Here is an 18,022-nt window from a genome sequence, read left to right as displayed (position 1 = left end):
TACTTCACAGGTGGGGCTCAGGGAGCCCCTTTTCTATTTCTTACCAATCTCCAAGTTACTGAGATGGCTGGCTCCTCTCGAGCTGCCATAGCTTAGTATCTGCTGACTTCTGTCCATGAACTCTGGGCTCTCGAGAGCTAGTGGGCTGGACAGATTGTTTGGGTTCTAAAGGCACTGGTTACAGAAGCTGATTCTAATGTAGTTTTGTGAAGCTTCAAGAAAGCACTGTGGTCATTTGTGAAAGTGGCATGGCTGTTACCACAAGTGGCCTTGTCTGTGGGAAGCTCTATCCCAGCCAAAGGGCTGATATCAGAAACCCTGTTACTTGTAGGACTTACAGGTGACATCCTCTGGTTGGACCTGAATGGCATGAGCGGTCCCAGAAAGCTGAAGGTTTGGGGGAGTAACAGGTGTATCATGGGGCCTCCCTCCTTACCCCCCTTCCCCCCCACACACACCTCGTCACACAGTGGCTGTCACTGCTAAGAAATGAAGGGAAATGTTCCTCCTGCTGGAGCAACAGCCAGGGGTCGCTCCTCTGTTGTCACAATATCAGTGAGGAGCTGTTTGGGGCAACAGCAATATTTCTAGTCTCCAACGTCACATGAGTATGACAGGTGCTGCCACTGGTGACCAGTGCACTTCACAGCTCAGGTGGGCTGGCAGGTGTTCCCTGGAACGCCACGGGCATGCGGCTCCGTCCTATCAACCACCAAGGCAGGAGCACGTACAGGGAGGAAGCCAAGGTCCCATAGCAGCTGCAGAGGGACGAGAGGGGAAGAAGCTGAGGGAGGGAGTGACGGTGACAGGGTGACGGAGCCAGAACTGGGAACCAGGCAGAGAAGGTGGAAAGTGGAGTGGGCATCTTGATTTGTTCGCCAAGATGTACGTAAACCTTGTCTTGACACTCGATCTGGGACGGAGAGGCAGAAAGAACAGCTGCGGCTCACAGTGCCCACTGAGCAGGTGGTGCTGTGCCCACAGAACTCCCTGCTGGCTTCAGCTTCTGCCCAGCAGGGCCTGGAACTGAAACTCAGTGAGAGCTGCACAGACCGGGCGGGCTGGGAGGGTGTTTCCTGCCAGACCCCCATGGAGCCTGTGGTGCCCCTGGGCTGTGGTGGGAAGAGAAGGTGACTAGTGTGGTGGGAAGAGAAGGCTGGGAGCTGGCTGTTTCTGCCATTGAGTCCTTGGAAGTGTCTCTGCCTCCAAAACGCGACTGACATTGGTTCTAGAAAACAAAGCAGCTGGCCTTCCGACTGTTGGAGAGCCCCGTTTGAACAAAGGAAGAGCCAGCTGTTGAGACTTCCGCCCTTAAATCTGTGGATTCTTGTATGTTCGTGACCAGACACAGGAGGAATGGACTCGGCTTTCACATAGCAGCCTGTCAAGGCCAAAGGACAGGTCGGGGGGCCCTTCTTGCCTCCCCAGGGGAGCACGCAGGGTGGGTATCTGTGCTCAGTGCACATATGTTGAATGAATAAATGGAACCCCACCACCACCTCTGCAGCTTTAATCATTGGGACCCCAGTCTTGTTCGCAGCAGGCGGGCTGGGGCTGTGTTAGGCTCCCATATGACATCTCGAACTTTCTTCCCTTTGGCGTCTTCCCTGAGCACAGCACAGGCATGGGGGTGGGGAGGAAGTGAACCTGAGATCAGGAGAAAGGCATTAGTGCCCATCCTCAGCCTCATGCTTTCTCCCCTCCTTCCTGAAACCAGAGGGCAACTGAGTCCAGGGCTTGCGCTGACTGCACCGCTCAGCCAATAGACCCACACAGGAGTTGCTCCATAGGACAAGTGTTTATTGTCAGAGCACAGGTTGTCTGAGAAGGCAGCGGGTTAACACCTTCAAAAACTGCCTCATAGTCTCAGACTGGCTCAGCGTATTTCAGGGAACATCTGGGTGTGCCTCCGGGGGCTACGTGAGGGTTCTGGGGGTCTGCATGGAGCCTTCCCTGTGGTAGCTGGTTCTCCCTTGGCGTCAGCTACCCAGGAACAATGACAGGAGTCGCCTGGAAAGAAGGCTGGGCCACAGAGATTGTGATCAATAAGCCTGAGGGTATTAATCAGAAGTTTCAGGGCCATTTTCTAAAACAGGGAACTGGGACAGGGGCCATTCCGAGCTCAAGCCGCAGGGGGATGACCTACTGTTAAGCTTTAGGTTGGGAAAGGTGAGGCCGGGGGACATTGTGAGGCCTTTATTATGGGGGTGCCAACGGGTCTGCTTCATTCCCGGTGTCATTTGTCAGTGCAACAATTTGCCCCAAGTGTGGTGTTTGAAACAGCAAATGTTATCTCACAGTCTCCAGGGGCTGGGAGCCCAGGATGGCTTTGCTGGGGGGTTCTAGCTCAGAGTATCTTACAGGTCAAGCTGTCGGCCATGGTTGCCATCATTGGTCACCCAACAGCTTGACTGGGGCTGGGAGAGTTGCTGCAAAGCAGATGAACAGGAAAACTCAAGGCTGAATATGTACATATGGGGAATTCACATTGTCGGAACGGTTTTTTCCCCCCGGCAAGCCCCCCCTAAGAGCTCCATCCCCTTATTGGAGCTGTCTCCCTCCATCCCCTTATCGGAGATGTCTCCCGCAGGCACTATGGTTAGAGGTCTCCCCGTCAAAACAACGTTGAGTGATCACAGCTGCTAGGGACGGGCCTCCCGGCACCCCGGCCAGATTTCTCCCACAAACCTGGAGGCCTAACCCTATAAAACAAAGTGCCCGACCCCGGTAAGTGCTCAGTCTTTGGGAACAATCCCTCTGAGCCCGCCGGCATAATAAAGCTGTGTTCTCCCTGATCTCTGCGAGCTGCTTGAGTCTCTCGGACCTCATCATTTTTCTGCAACAACATAAGCATAAAACATTCCAAAGACAGTAAGGAAAAATGAGATATATGTGTCCTTCTGGACTAAGGAGAAGGAGGCTGGGTGTGGGACTTCAAACGGAAATAAAGCGATTCACAGGGAGATAAAAAGGTTAATATTTGGTAAACAAATGTTTGTGGGCCGTCTAGCAACCAAGAGTGACAAGGACTTTGACCAAATGGCCCTGCTAGGTGCCTCCCTGAATGCCACACCTAGTTCAGATTACACTGCGTCCCTGCTGACAGTTCTTCCGGAACAGACCCAGGTCTGCTGTGGTGAGGTCTTTCAGGCAGTTTGGGGGAAGGTCAAAGGTTCTCTCTGAACCTCTGCACAGTGACTGTTCTCAGCTCAAAATAATCGCCCGCCCTGAACCCCACACCCACTTGCCCTGTTCTGTTCTTTAGAGGCAAGTAAGTACCTTCTGGCCACATGTGGGGGGCGGGCAATGAAGCCCCAGGTCTTGAAGGGAGGGGTCACTCTGGAAGGCCTCACAGCCCCGTCAGAGCCCCCCCCACCCCGCCTTGCTCCAGTCTCTCTCCCATTTGCTCTTCCTTCTCACAAGTCAGCTGCCTTTCTAACAAGTTTACTGATTTTAAAGGGAGTTGTAACCTTGCCGTGGATGCTTTCAGGCCCAGGAACCCTGAGATCTATTCTCCCCCTTAACTCAGTGTCTTTGAGGCAGGTGTCCTGAGCATGTCGGTGTAATTCATGCTGAAGTAGCTCATGGTGTCCAAGCATGTGGCATATTTAAAAAGGGACCAAGAGATCATCACTCTAGAGAGCAAGTCTAACCGTAGGGACAGACGGCTGGCAGCTTTACATGGACACTGCCTGAGGCAGAGCCAGGCCAGTCTCGCAGGCCACACGGTGCTTCGGCAAGGGGACAAGGCCTGAGAAGAAGAGGGACTCACTCCGCCCTGCTGGCCAAAGCGGGAGCTCTCTCTGTCTTTCTGTTTCTTGCTTTGTCTCACTTTGTCCCTTTATCTCCATCTGCCAGTCCCCACCCCATCCCCACTTCAGTGTGTGTGCGTGTGTGTGTCTTTGTGCCTTAAAATGGCATTCTGAAGTCCCTTTTACACTGTTGACACCTCTTCTGATTCTTAGAAGCTCTTTTCTCTCTTTCCTTCCCTAACTTGTTTCATTTAAACAAAAAAAGAAACAAAACCTGCACCTGCAATAATGTAGCAGGGGACTTCACTCAAACAAAGTTTATTTTAAACTTGGTATAACACAAAATGTTACTTAAATAAAACTTACTTTCCTGATTATGAAAGCAGGATATATTCATTCCAGAGAATTTGGATTTTATAGAGAACACAAAAAAGAAAAGGACAGTTATTTCTTATTTTACGTCCTTTAGTCTTTTACATACTAAACACACATGCACACACTGTTGAGATATACTGTATGTATTGTTTCATAATCTGCTAACTTCTTTCACATTAACATTATATGACAAGCATTTTCCCATGCTAGTTTTTTTCTATAAAACTAGTTTAAACTACTACATAGTACTGGACATTTAGGGTCACCACCCCTTTTTGCTGTTAGCAACAACGGTGTGTTGACCCCTCTGGTACTTGTCTACACCCACCTCCATGGTTATTTCTCCAGCATAATGCTTACAAATGGAACAGCTGGATTATAGGGGTGCACAGGGGTGCAATGGTCTTGAGGGCAGTTCTGAGGTACGCTCCATGGCTCTCTGTTCAGTCTTATGGGAAAGTAGCCAGGGTGTTGTTCTACCTGAGGGCTCAGGAGCTGAAACGTAACTTAGGTCAAGGTGTTAGCTGTAGCTGCCAGAGGTCCGGACCATGTGGCCATCGGTCAGGTCCGGGCCACTGCCTTCTGCTGCCTTGGGGGCTGCTGATTATCTGGGGAGAGCCTGGCTCTCTGAGGGCTGTACAGAGAGGGGGATGTGGTTTCTAGAGCTAGGATTTAAAACTAAACTTAATCAAAGTCATAGGGACCCTCCGTTTCCTAAGTGTCAGTTAGATCAGATGGGTCAAGAGTGTCGAAATCTTCCAGTTCCTTTCTGTCTACTTGTTCTATCAGTTACTAAGAGAGTGTTGGAATATCCCACTCTAACTTTGCATTTGTCTGTTTTTCTTTTCTCTCAGCTTTTACTTCCTGTGTTTGGAAGCCCTGTTATTAGGGGAACACATATTTGGCCTTGTTATGTCTTCTTGAAGAATCGACCCATCTGTCATAAGGTGATGTTCATCTTTATCCCCGACAATCTTTGTTGTCCTGAAGTCCACTCTGCCTGCTATAAATAGAGCCTCTACAGCTTTTCAAAATTAGTGGTGTCTGTATGGCATCTCTTGCACCAGCATCTTACTTTTAACCTATTTATGTCTTTATATTTAAAGCACATTTCTTGTAGACAGTATAGATTGAGACTTGCTTTGTTAAAAAAAAAAAAAATCTACCTGACAATCTCTGCTTTTTAATTAGAGTGTTTAGACCATCTATGTGATGTAATTCTTGATGTTATTGGTTGCAACCTATTATCTTGCATTTTTGCCCCATTTGTTCCATCTGTCTTTTGTTGCTTCTTTCCTTTTTTCTGTTTTATTTTGAATTACCTGAATGCTTTTTATAAGTTTACTTTATCTCTGCTCTTGGCTTATTAGATACATCTCTGTATTTTAGTATGATTTTTTAGCAGTCACTCCATCTTTTACTTACCAGTCTCCCTTCATGCATCGTGCAAGAACTGTACAACAGTACACTTCCATTTCTGCCTCTCATCCTCTGTGCTGTCACTGGTGTATATTTTATGTCTATATATGCTACAAATCCCACAATACTTTGAAGTTTTTTGCTTTAGATCAGGGATTGGCAAACGTTTTCTGTGAAGAGCTGGATAGTAAATATTTTACACTTTGAGGACCACCAATCTCTGTTGCAACTACTTAACCCTGTCATTGCAGCCCAAAGCAGCCATGGAAAATCAGTAACTAAATGAGCATGACTGTGTTTCAATAAAACTTTATTTACAAAAACAGGCAGCAGGTAGGATTTCACCTGTGGGCTATAGTTGACAACCCCTGCTTTAAATAGTCAAAAATTGTGTCTTACAGAACAAGATGTTTTTTACTATTTACCCTATTTGTCACCCCCCCCCTTTATTATGAGATTACAAATTCCATTTGGCATAATTTTCCTTCTGCTTGAGAAAATTTAACATTTCTTATAGAGTAGGTATGCCAGCAATACATCATCTCAGCTAGAGTTTCTGGGCGGGAATTCCCGCCCATTCTTGTCAATTTTTTTTGCTTTCCCGTTCATGAATCCCGAGAAAAGTTGGTCGGAAAACCCAGGTGGTTGGTAGTATCGGCCTTTGTGGAAACGATTCATCATGGAGAACAGAAAACAGTTTATATCTCGGGATTCGGGAATGGGAAAGCAAAAAACATTCCTGAGAATGGGTGGGAATTCCCTACCGGAAACCCTAATCTCAGCTTTTGCTGGTTTGAAAAATCCTTATATTGCCTTCATTTTTGAAAACTGTTCTTGCTCAGGTATGTTTTTATTTTTGTTGATCCCGCACAGAGTTCTCTGAACTTCTTGGATTTGTGGTTTTTCATTATCTTAGAAATTCTTGGACGTTATGCCTTCATATATTTCTTCTGCCCGATTTTTTCTTTTTGTTCCTGCTGGGACTCCAATTGCATGCTTGTTATTTGGTTTGAAATTGTTCTATGGGGTTTGGATTTTCCAATCGTTACCACCCCCACTCCCACCCCCTTATCCACACCCCACCCCACCCCCACTCCAATCCCCTCCACCACCAGCATCTCTGCTTATACAATGTTTACTACGGGGCTGTTATTATTCTAAGCACTTTACATATATCAGCTCTTTTAATCACTACATCAAGTCTATAATCTAATGGTATATGTATTACTATTACTCTACTTTTACAGGACCTGGGAGAGGTAGCTGGACTAACGTGGAGAACCACAGTACAAGTAGCCCTCGGAAGCCCTGGTCTACCCCTGCCAACGCTGTTCCGATATGAACTTAGTAACTCTTGCTTACCTTTGTTTCAGGAAAACACATTCAACCAGCCATTCATTCATCAAGCATTCATAGACTGTTCCCGTGTGACCAGAATGGACAAGAACGAACAGCCAACAAAGGCTGGTAACAACCCCGCCCCCCATCCCTTTCTTCCTCTCTCTGCCATTGGAAGGGTCAGTTGCCACCACCCCACCCGCTAATCTAAGGATACAGGCTCTCAGCTTCAAGACGGCCCCCGGGAGGTCAGGATTGCCTGTGATTTGAGGGCCTTGGGCTGCAGGGACTGCTTCCCTGCCTCCACATGCTTCCCTCCTCAGTGGCTTCCTGCTTCGGAAGTCTGAATGACAGGTTGACGGGCTAGTCGGTTTGTGGCCCCAGGAGCTGGGCAGCTCAGTCCCTCCCAGGATTCTGCGTTTCTGAGATTTCTGAACAACAAACTCTTTTCTTCTTTTTCTACATTCCAAAGTCCCAAGAAATAAGTTTGGTGGCATTTGATTTGCTGAAAAATCATATAAACGGAAGTTTCCTCTTTCCAGTTTCTCTCTGGGATAGTTTCCAATGACAGAATTAATGGATACAATTTGTATTGTATTTTATTTTATTTCCCGCCCCCAACTCTGGTTCAAGTCGTTCTCAGTCTAGTTGTGGAGGATGCAGCTTCCGGCCCATGTTGGTATTATGAGTCTTGCACTACAGTCAGTTGCTGGCCGCACATGGCTGCCCAGCTCCAGGTAGAGCGGTTGTTCACAGTCTCAGCTGTAGAGGGCACAGCTCCCTGGCCCACGTGGGAATCAAATGGGCGACCCTTGTGTTAGGAGCACCGCCCTCCAACCACGGAGCCATCAGGCCGCCCAATGGATACAGTTTTTAAAGTGAGAATTAATGTGCGCCCAGGCGATTCTGGTTTACACCTGCTGTCCAAGTATAATTATCAACTGCACCTCCATTTGCTCACAAAAGGCTTATTAGAGGAAAAATTATATCGTCATCTGAAGTTGAGACCTCAGATTCAATTTGTTGTAGCTGAGTCTCTTTTCTCATCTGTTAAATCAGTTGAACAGCAATTCTCATAAATGTTATGAAGGTAGATTAAAGATTAGAAGGCAGTGCTTTGAACTTGCTGGAAGAAAGTCGCTCCAGAAATCGAAGGTGGTTTATTATTCTTATTATAAATTTTATTATGCCTGCTGGCTTGTAACAGATGCACTCTGATTCAGCCACTAGCTAAAACTTTGTCAGGATTATCGTTTTCTATATCTAATTATATATTTTTAGAAATTCATCTGTTTTTTGAGATGCCTTTTGTTTTTCAGATGGTAGATTGTCCTTCCTTCTCTCGCATGTTTGTCCCCTGAACTGCCCCCTGCAACCTCTGCACCTCTCTTTGAAAAGTAGTGGACTGCTTTTGTGATGGGGGTCCTTGGGATCTGTTGGGGAGTGTGCCAAACCACAGCATGGGTTGTTCCACTGTCGGGGTTCCACAGCAGGGGTTGGCTAAGTTTCCTGTAAAGAGCCAGATGTAAATGTTTTAGCCTTTGCAGGCCATATGGCTTCTGCTGCAACTTAACTGCCTTTGTAGCACAAAAGCAGCCATAAATACTTATCAAATAGTGATGTCTGTGTGTCAATAAAACTTTGTTTACAAAAAAGCCCATGGTCCGTAGTTTGGGGAGGAGGGGGGCCTCGTTAGAGGACTGTTCAGGGGCCCTGGTTAATCTGGGCTTCCATCTCAATAAGCCATTCTCTACCACGTGTAGGAGACAAATTATATTTAAGAGGCCTCATGGATACCCCCTTCAGGTGCTAAATAATTACTGCCTTCCTTCTTTTGATAAAATGGGGTTTTCTTAGAATGGTGACAGGTAAGTACAGGTTTATTTATTATCAAACAACTAAGGAAGTTAAGATTTTAGGCATTGACCACTGTCAGTTACCTAGGTAAGATCCTAGGTAACTGACAGTCAATTGGGAAAAAAAAAATCTAAGTGACTGGCAGGCAAGGCCACGCCAAACACTGGCGGTGGGTAGGAAGCCTCACCACATAGACCTTTTGTCTTCCTTTTTACCTTTCACACTGCTGTCCACCTTTCATTTCATATTTACCTTTTATGGGGACAGAGCCCCAGAGAGCAGTTTCCAGGCTCTTGGCCTCCCGTGGAAAGGTGCTGGCTCAGGTAGTAGGTGACAATCAGCTGTGACTAGTTGTCCATCAGCTGTATCCAGTGAGCCATTGGCCACTGATATAATTGCCGTGGCTGCGCTAGCAAATGTGGATTGCAGCTAGCAAGTTGGTGTTGGTTGGCAGAGAAGCAGATGGAGGATTGTGGATCATGTGGCTCCTGCTTCCTGTGTCTCTGACCCAGCTGCCAGTGAGGCTATAGTGGTGTGCTCCTCTATCTATGGCTCCGTGGGTGTTCCTTTTTGGCCTCACCATGTCCTGCGTTCTTATGTGGGGAGTGGGACCAGAGACCCTGCATGACACCTTCTTTGTGGAAGAAAGAAATACTTTTGTATTCGTATGGGTGAGTGGTCCTGCAGGAGACACTTGAGGGGTGCAGCTGGTGGCTGGAGGTAAATGTTCTGACCTGACCCTACTGGATGCAAGAGTGGGTGGAGCTGGGGACAGCATGACAGCACAGTTTAGTTTGGGGGCTCCCTTGGCAACTAGTTAAGGGGCTGACCCCAGGATAGCTTTGCTGGCTAATGCACAAGGCTTCCTGAAACTGATGCCATGCTAAGGTCCGGCTGCTTCCTGCCTAAAAAGTTAAAAATCGAGAGACCAGGTTGGTGGGAAGGAAAGCAGGTTTACTCCGAATGTCGGCGTCTGGGAGGATGGCAGACCCCTGTCCAAAGGCCGTCTCCCCGTTCCTAGACCAGGCAGAATGGTTCATAGGTACAGAAGAAGAAGAACAAAGCGAAGGGGGAGTCGGTCAGGCAGGGCCGAGGGCGGACATCCTTCCTGGGGTCTGGTCTGTTTTAAGATAATGTTATCTCCAGACTCGGACTCGGCCATCGCAGCCTGGGGCTTTATGCGCCACCAGTAAAAACTGCAAGGGAGTTGCAAATGGACTCCAGGTCCGGGCACCTGAGGAGGGAGAAATTGCCCTTTCCAGGTTAGGATTCTGCTGATTAAATAGATTAACGAGGTATGTGTAGACTTAGGAAAGGGAACAAAACAGAGTTTTTAAGTTATTAGTGAGGGGAGAAACAAAACAGCTGAATATCAGGGTGGATCAAACTGCAAACTAGCTAAGTCTAACTACGTTATTGATGTGCCAAATTTCACTTATAAGACCACAGCTCCAATAGGGTCATGTGATGTCATCATTGCATTATGTGTCTGACAAGATGGTGATTAGGCAGTGGTTAATAGGCCCTTGTGTCCACTAGTCTCAGAGGGCATGGTCAGTGGGCACTCATTGATTCCTTTGTCATGTAGCGTGGGCTGCCTTCTTTGTAGGCTCTGGGTTTCTATGCCAGGCCAGTGCTGAGTGCAGTAGCAAGAGGTGGCCACAGGCAGTGGCTCCTTTGACAGCAGCTCTTCTTGGAGGAATGCTCCTTTCTGGCTATGAGTGGTAAATTGGCAGCTCCCAATTTACATGTGTGTTGGGTGCTAATGAGTTTGGAACCTGGAATGTACCCTTATAGGAACAATGCTGTACATGGTGGTGAGGATGCTGCCAGCTCACATACCCTACTCAAACCACAGAGAACTGATCTGTTAATATGACAAGACCTGCCCAGAGTGTGTAGGGAACCTGGGGAAGATGGGCTAGCAGACATTGTGGGATCACATACCCCCCACTCAGATCCCCAGGAGCATGAGAAGCTCCCTCGCTTTGTGCCTGTCCCCTGTGCAGAGACTAACTGGGGCTTTCAGGCCCCAAAGTCTGGGGACATGAGGCGGGGCCCCAGGGAAGTTGGGGGATGAGCTGCAGTTGGGACAGAGGTCCTAGGGGTGGGGGGGCCACCAGGCTGCTTCCAGTCCTCAGCTGACTCCTTTGTGTTATGTATGTTATGTATACCAATTATTATGGTATATGTATTATGTATACCAGTGTTTATTGGTTTTCTTAATCCAGCAGTAATGCATGCCCATTTGAGAAAACTTAGAAAATATAGATAAGCAGAAAGGAGAAAATGTACCTACCCCATAGTCTCACCAATTTAGAGTATAGACATGCAGTGTTCTTCTGCATAATATTCTTCTGCACCTTTCTATACATATTTACATCTGCGTTCATACACGGTGCTGTCACTGCTCCACACCTCACAGCACATCCTAACATCTCCTCATGTCATTAACTCTTTTCCTACAGCATGTCAGGGTGGATAGATGCCCCATCATTTATTGAACTGGCCTCCTGTTGTTGGACTATGAGGTTTTTCTAGCAGAATTAACCCTGTGATGAGGCCCTGAGGTTGTGATCTTTCCACTGACCCACCACTACTTCTTTTAGATAATTCTAAAGGGAAAAAAGGGTGTGCATGAGTTTAGGCATTTCATAATTTATTGCCAAAGTACATTTAACACCCTGTGTGTGAGAAGATTTACCGCTATGTCATGTAGGGTGTCAGGCGGGGTCTTTGGTCCCGGGCACCACATAAGAACACAGGACATGGTGAGGGCAAAAAGGAACACCCCCGGAGCCACAGATAGGGGAGTCATACCACTATAGTCTCGCTGGCGGCTGGGTTGGAGACACAGGAAGCAGGAGCCACACTATCTGCAACCTGCCGTCCACTTCTCTCTGAAAACCAACCTCACTTGCTAACTGCAATCCACACTTGCTAGCTCAGCCACCATCTTCTTACTAGCCCCCATTTGCTGCTAGCATAGCCACAGCAGGTATATTAGTGGCCAATGGCTCACTGGTTACAGCTGACGGCAAACTAGCCACAGCTGATGGCCATCCAATCACAGTTGATGGCCATTTACTTTCTACGTGAGGGCCAGAGCCTGGAAACTGCACTCCTGGCTCTGACCCCACGCTGTACTTTTCCAGCCCTCGATAGTCTAACATTGAAAAACCTCTTTGCTAAATTGATAAACAAAAAATGGTATCAGGTTTTGTTGCATTTTTTTGAAGCACTGATGAGCTTGGACATTTTTGCATGTTTATTAGCCCTTCTGTGAACCGACTGTTTCCTTCTTCATATCATAACCCTGATTCCCCAGTTGTCACAGCCCTTTGGAATGGAAGTGAGTGGGTCCAGGTTTTATGGCCCTTTTAGTGTAAACACATGCAAACTTCCCAGGATAATTAGTCCTCTGTCTCTGGCTCCTGAGTCTTGGTCTTCTTCCCTCCTCCTTTGACCTGATGCCTGATGTTCAAAATCACTAATGGTCCCATCCTGTCTCACCTCACTCAGTGGGGACCCAGTTTTGTGTTGTACTTTGCCTGCTGGGAACTGTGAGCCTGTAAGTAACAGGAATGGAGAGTAAAAGTGGATCAGTGAAAGGGTAGGAAATCATGGAAGGGCTTAAAGCCAAGAGGTTGGAAATATCCATCTGCTGTGAGCAGGCATGTGTGTGTTGTCTCCAGTTTGGGGATGTGGAAATCAGCTTGCTGTGCGACCCTGTATCCCATAGCTGCGGGCCCCAATTTCGCTGGGGGTGTTTACCTAAGAGTGGAACTATGGGTCAGAGTGTAGGTGTATGTTTTGCTTAGTAGATAATGTTAAAAAAAACAAAAAACATTTACATTTCAACCAAGCAATGTATGAAAGTCCCAGTTGCTTTAAACCTTTGTTGACTTTCGGTATTTTCAGTCCTCTAATTTCAGTCATTCTGGAAGGTTTCATATTTCTTTTTAGTAAGCTACTTTGATGCAACATATTATACAAGGTCAGACAACTAAGTTCGCGAACTTGTTGCAACAATGTTGCTAATCTTTTTTGATATCAGAAAGATTATTCATTATGAATTTGTACCAACTGGACAAACAGTTAACCAAATTTACTATTTGGAAGTGCTGAAAGGCTGTGTGAAAGAGTTAAATGACCTGAACTTTTCGCCAAAAATTCATGGCTCTTGCATCACAACAATGCACCAGCTCACACGGCACTGTCTGGGAGGGAATTTTTAGCCAGTAAACAAATAACCATTGGAACACCCCCCACTCACCTGATCTGGCCCCCAATGACTTCTTTCGTTACCTGAAGATAAAGGAAATATTGAAAGGAAGACATTTTGATGACATTCAGGACATCAAGGGTAATATGATGACAGCTCTGGTGGCCACTCCAGAAAACGAGTTCCAGAATTGCTCTGAAGGGTGGACTAGGCACTAGCATTGGTGCACAGCTTCCCAAGGGGAGTGCTTGGAAGGTGACCGTAGTGATACTCAGCAGTGAGGTATGTAGCACTTTTTCTAGGATGAGTTCGCGTATTTTTACTTTGTCCATTTTCATTTAGTTTAGTTTAAAACAGATCTTTTAATCTTTCTAATCTATTGATGCTACATTTTACAGAAACACCCTACTTTCAAGATTTTCTACAACACTTTCTAATAAAAAATTCTGGGTCTATTCCCTTTGTGATCATTTTCACCCTTTTATGCACTACCTGTAAATACTTGCTCTTCATGTCTACACTGCACGTTTCCTTTTGATGGTATGTTTTTACTACTTCTCATTCAACCTAGGAAATGGTATCCAATATCTCACTTTTAAGTTTTGTCTTTTCTAGCACTACTAAAATGGTGGGGCATAAATATTAAGCTGAAATAAATTCAGCATCGGTGATTCTCAAATGTCCTTTCTTCAGAAGTTACAGTGTGAAGATTGACTCAGGCTCATATCCTGGCCACACAGCTCATCACCTGTGTGACCTTGGCGAGTTACTTAACCTCTCGGAGCTTTGGGCCCCCATCTGTAGAGTAGGAATAACAAAATCTGTTTCTTAAGATTGTTGGGATAATAAATGAGACAGCTTCCATAAAGTGTCTAACGTGTAATACGTAGTCAGTAAATATTAGTTTCCTTCTGTCTGAAAGCAAAGACACCAGCAGCGTCTTTATTCCAGTTCCCTCATCAGTTCACAAAGCTGTTACAAATGGGCATTATCTTACTCACCTGCTGACTGTACCTAGCTGGTTGGCAGGAAACCCAACTATTAAGCATTTTGCTATGGGTTTACCCTGCACCAGGTGAGTATAAACATCCTGTATGACACTTCTGATCTTGGGCAAGGACAGAAACAACTCAGTGTGAGACTGTATCTTTTGATGCTCAGAATGTCACCCGTCAGAATAGGGCTCTTACAGGTGTGGTCCTGAGAGGCCCCGATTTGTGGTTTGGAGTCCTCTTTGGGCCACACTCTGTGCTTACTTCTTCACACTCCTCCGACACTCACATCTACCTTCTAGGGGGTGGGTTGCTGGCTCCCAAGTGTAGCTGGAGCTTTGCTAAGCAGCCTGGAACATGAGGGCTATTTATGTTCTGGGCCCAACATCATTCCCACTAGCCAGAGGTCCAGCTTTGACCAGGTGGACATGTTGGTGCCCCATCCACGTGACCCCTGATGCTACTGATTGATGCAAACACTTCAGAAGTGGACAGCGGAACACAATGGGGTAAGAAATTCAGGATGCTCAAAACTGCTAATGACTGCCAAAGAGAAGGCAGCCTGTGCTGCAAGAGGTGACTTGGAAATTCACAACATTTGCCTTCCTCTTGTCCCCCTGCCACCAATACCACACAAGTGCTAAAAGGGACTGGCATCGAGAGGACGCCGGCTTGTTTGGTAAGGAGCAGTCATTGTCAATCCAGTGTTCAAATACAGCAGAACATTTTCAGTGGACAAAAAGGAACAATTTCGCTGCACGGCCAAACAGCAGTGCCGTTTGGGACAAGCAACACTGACACGGAGCAGGTTTTCCACGTTCCTTTTTGAGACTGTCTAGAAACATGCAGCGCTGTGACTGCAGCCTATTGTGTAGTCCCAGATGCGGCCCATTCTCTCAGTCTGCTGGAGAGCATGACTGTCGTTGGGGTTCCCAAACCTGCCTTGTCCCCTGAGCTGCAGTGCCAGCTCTCTAAATGGCCCCCAGCCAAGGCTGCTTGGGAGGCTCACTAGAACATTCCAAAATGACTTCATCATCTCACTTCGCTCGTCAGCTCCCCTCTTCATCCCCCTTGTTTCTGCTCAGTGCACCATCCTTCTTGGGACCATTCTTTCCATACTGCTCAATAAAGCTGTGCTTTATCGCTGCGGGTGAAATCGCTGCAGGCAGACACCCAATGCCCATGTGTAATAGTAATAGGTTTCTTCCATAGTAATAGGTTTCCACTGGGGATGCCCAGGGTGAAGGCTCCATTTCCTATTTCCTACACCCGCTTGCCCCAGCTGTGGCAGCATACTCTATTCTGGCTGAAGGGCTCCGAAACTTCCAGTCTTATCCTCAAAGGGAAGGGGTGTGATCTCCTCCTACCTCTTCCTCCATCCTGCTGCCTAGACCATGGGCAGGGCAAGCCACTTTGGAGACCACCTACAAGGACACCAGCAGAGATGGCAGAGCAAGAGATGGGGGCATCCTGGCCTTAGAGACCTGAGGCTGCCTTAGCAGCTGTGGGCTGTCACATGTGTGGACTACCACGGGACAGAGAAATCAATGTCTACCTTAATTCCTGGTTACTTTGGGTCTCTGTTAGAACACTTGGGAATTATCCCAGTGAAAAGAGCACAAGAGCGGCTCAGTCCCCTAGGCTTTGTCTCAGAGCCTAGGCCACAGATGAGACTCTGATTTGAAGGCAGATTGTGGAGGTGACAATGGTGGCGGCAGGGGAAGCTTCCATGAAATCTCCTGCCATGTTACTCACTCCCTCCACTCCCCCACCCTCCCCACCCCCATCTTCTCTAGGCAGCCAACCTTGCCTGCTGTGAAGTGTCTCTGCGTGTTACCAGCCCCTTCCTCCCTCAGGTCCGTAGTGCTCGGGCCTTGGTGACATGAGGGGCTTTCTAGAAGCGTTCTCTGCCTTTCTTCTTTCTATACTTTGAAAGCAGATTAATCTTTGTAAAATAGTTATTTCAATATTTTTATTTGCCCCTCAGAGATCTCCAGTCACTCTTATGTTGATGACCGCATCTTCCAACTCTCCCTCAAGCGAGCTTTCGTCACCTGCTAGGCTAATCGCACTACCCTCAGACACCTGTTGGTTTCATTTCCACTTGAAGTCTTGTTTGTGATGCCCCCTGGCAGTGATGGCTTCCCCTTGGCCTTTTCCTGCCAACATCAGCCAGTCCCCCATTGCAAAGGCCAAGCCTGGTCCTACTCACTTTGACCTCTACTTTGTCCACAGCGCCACTCCACCTGCAGCTGGTCGCTTAATTATTTTCGGTATGATGTATCTCATACTAATTCCGATACCTCACAGAATCATCAGAATTTTGGCATTGTCAATGATTCAGCTGTATTTTCCCCCAGCTAGAATATAAATTCAGAGTTCTAATCAGACCTCTTTTTTTTTACAATGAGCCCCCCCGCCCCCAACCACAGCTTGGATCGTATTAGAATAAAACTCCAACTCCATGGCGGCAATCAAGTACTGCAGGGCTTAGGATGGGCTCCCATGCACCGTGTTTTACAGGCAGTGTCGGTGCCCCTAGACCCTTTGAAATAAGTCACAACCCTCTCATTTCCTGTTTAGAGTTTTGGAGAAAACATTGATGTGACAGCCCATGCTACATAGAGTAAGTAGGGGGTGCCCTGGCCAAGATCCCAGACTCCCGAGTTTCTCCCTTGAGTTGAATCAGTGGCTCCCAGTCCATCGCTGACTCGCTGTCAGAAACACACTCCCTGTGTCATCAGAATCAGGAGAGGACAGGCCACATCAGTGATCTAGACGATTTGGACTTTTAAGGGAGGATTTCTTTTTCTTGAAGAGCTGAGATAAACTCAGAGGTGATGTCTAATTTCAAACACGATGACAAGCGTGTCTGGCTGCCTGATAATTGCATGGCTCGTTTCTACTCCGGATATGGAGTGATCTCAAAAAAGGCCTTCTTGTTGCATTGCCTCCTGAAACCTTTCTCCAATTTCCTGCCTGGGTTTCATTTCCTGCCTGAGTCCTGCTTCTACCTGCTTTGTTTTTTTGTGCCCTGGACTACAGCTACCATATGGAGAGTGAGCTATTGCGGTGCCCTCAGCAATAACAAGGCTTTGCAGTGTGCTGTGCTTTTCCTTTCTTTTCTTCTCCTTCTCCTTCTCCTTCTCCTTCTCCTTCTCCTTCTCCTTCTCCTTCTCCTTCTCCTTCTCCTTCTCCTTCTCCTTCTCCTTCTCCTTCTCCTTCTTCTTCCTCCTCCTCCTCCTCCTCCTCCTCCTCCTCCTCCTTTATTTATTTTTTGCAAGAGGCAGTAGGCTTCATAGGTTTGGTCTAGCATTTCAAGGTAGGGAGGAAATAATGGGTACTCAGATGCCTTGGGCAATCAGAAAGTCCCCCTAGCCCAGCAGGATTTAAGTGGTGTGGCAGAATTTGCTTAAGAAAGAATTTAGTGTCTCAGGGAGTGAATGGCTGTTCTGCTGCCAGTAGCAGGTATTTGTGTAGAAGCTTAGCAACAGTACAGTAAGTCTGAGTCATAATGTCAATCACCTTTTTCTACCTGCTGTGTTTGTTTCCAGTGAGGGAGCTTTGAGGTCCGTGAAAGGAGTCACTGCTCTGCTCATGATCCGACTGAACAGAGGCCTGAGAGCAGCAGGAGCTGTGCTGGGGTTTGGCGCAGATGGGGTGCCGTGTGCTGAGCCAGGCCCTGTGTGCGCCCGGGGCCCTGTGAGCCCTTAACCGGTCACAGTGCCCGCAGGGCTGGCACCATGAGCTAATGCTCCGAGAATATACATTAGCAGGAGGTAGGCTGAGGGGATGGTGTCATTCCGGCCTGAAAAAGCCTCCACAAATCAGTGAAAGTGAAGCCCCCGTGAACTCCCTCTGGTTTCTGGGGCCGCCTTCCCACTCCGCTCAGACAAGAGGCAAGAAGTGACCCCTTGAGTGGGTGGGTGTGGTCAAAGTGGCCTACCTCCCCTGCCCCTCTGTCGGTCCCAGTTTCCTCTAGGGCTGCAAGCGTCACTTCCTGACGGCACAGCCTCAGAATCCTTGCTGCAGTGGTAACAGTCAGCTCTGGATCTGACTCTGAT

The sequence above is a fragment of the Rhinolophus sinicus genome, linkage group LG12 (assembly GCF_036562045.2).
Source record: "Rhinolophus sinicus isolate RSC01 linkage group LG12, ASM3656204v1, whole genome shotgun sequence".
Classification (NCBI taxonomy): domain Eukaryota; kingdom Metazoa; phylum Chordata; class Mammalia; order Chiroptera; family Rhinolophidae; genus Rhinolophus; species Rhinolophus sinicus.
Note: the sequence above shows the minus strand (reverse complement) of the source record.